Source organism: Rhinolophus ferrumequinum, chromosome 6 (assembly GCF_004115265.2).
Source record: "Rhinolophus ferrumequinum isolate MPI-CBG mRhiFer1 chromosome 6, mRhiFer1_v1.p, whole genome shotgun sequence".
Taxonomy (NCBI): domain Eukaryota; kingdom Metazoa; phylum Chordata; class Mammalia; order Chiroptera; family Rhinolophidae; genus Rhinolophus; species Rhinolophus ferrumequinum.
In genome coordinates, this window is record NC_046289.1 from 76,963,502 (window position 1) to 76,964,482 (window position 981).

General features: G+C 31.3%; 1 non-coding gene across 1 annotated transcript; it reads right to left on the reverse strand.

The window, feature by feature from the left end:
• Positions 1–618: 618 nt before the first annotated feature.
• Positions 619–722, reverse strand: LOC117024253 (U6 spliceosomal RNA). Its single transcript, XR_004423339.1, has one exon. It is a non-coding gene; the product is annotated as a U6 spliceosomal RNA (small nuclear RNA).
• Positions 723–981: the final 259 nt, after the last annotated feature.

Here is a 981-nt window from a genome sequence, read left to right on the forward strand (position 1 = left end):
AGAGAGATAGAAGACAGTGGCAAACAGATCCACATGTTCAGATCCGCATGTTTATATATTTTCTGATAGAACTATAGACTATTAGAGAAATGCAGTGGGGGGGAATTAACAAAGAAATAATTCGTGAAAGTCCCTAAAACAGAAAAAAAAAACACAGGAAAAAAACCCCAACAGACTCCATATTGATAAATCATTCACCAAGTACCAGCCCAGTGATTTAAAACAGTCTCAACCAAGATAAACCGTTATGCAATTTTGTAACACCAAAGACAAGGAGACAAGGTTTCAGAGAGCGAGAGAGAAAACAAACTAAAAACATCTAAACACAGGATTGTTTGATCATAGACTTCTAGCAATACAGAGAAAAATCGAAAATATTTTTGGAGAATTTTTAAAAAGTTATTTATAGAGAATGATTTTAAATTGCGAAATTAGAAATTTACAAAAATTTCAGAATATAACTATATTTGTAAATTATGGTCATTAGCATATGCCTCCAAATATGTACCAAGATTTTTTTTCATGACATGGAACAAGATGCCATATTGTTTTGTTGTTGTTGTTTTTGGGATGTGTGTGTGTGTGTGTGTGTGTGTGTGTGGGTGGGTGGGTGTGTGTGTATGTGTGTAATGCTTCAGAAATTTGCATGTCATCCTTATGCAGGAGATATACCAATCTTGGTATTATTCCAGTTGTTGCATATGTGCTGCCAAAGCAAGTACTACTATAAGATTTTGAGTAATATGAATACTAATAATTAAAAAATAATCATTAAAATTATTTTTAATGTTGCAAATAGTGATCACATATACTTCAGTATGAGAGACAACAAATCTTTCTAAATCTCAAACTGTCCTGTGCTGGACCTGTGGACACTAGAAAATAAAATGTCAGCGTATTATTTTAATAATTATTTGTTTAGATATGTTAGAAAATATTAAACATTTTAATTTAAAGAAAGGCAAATTTTAGAAATTTGTC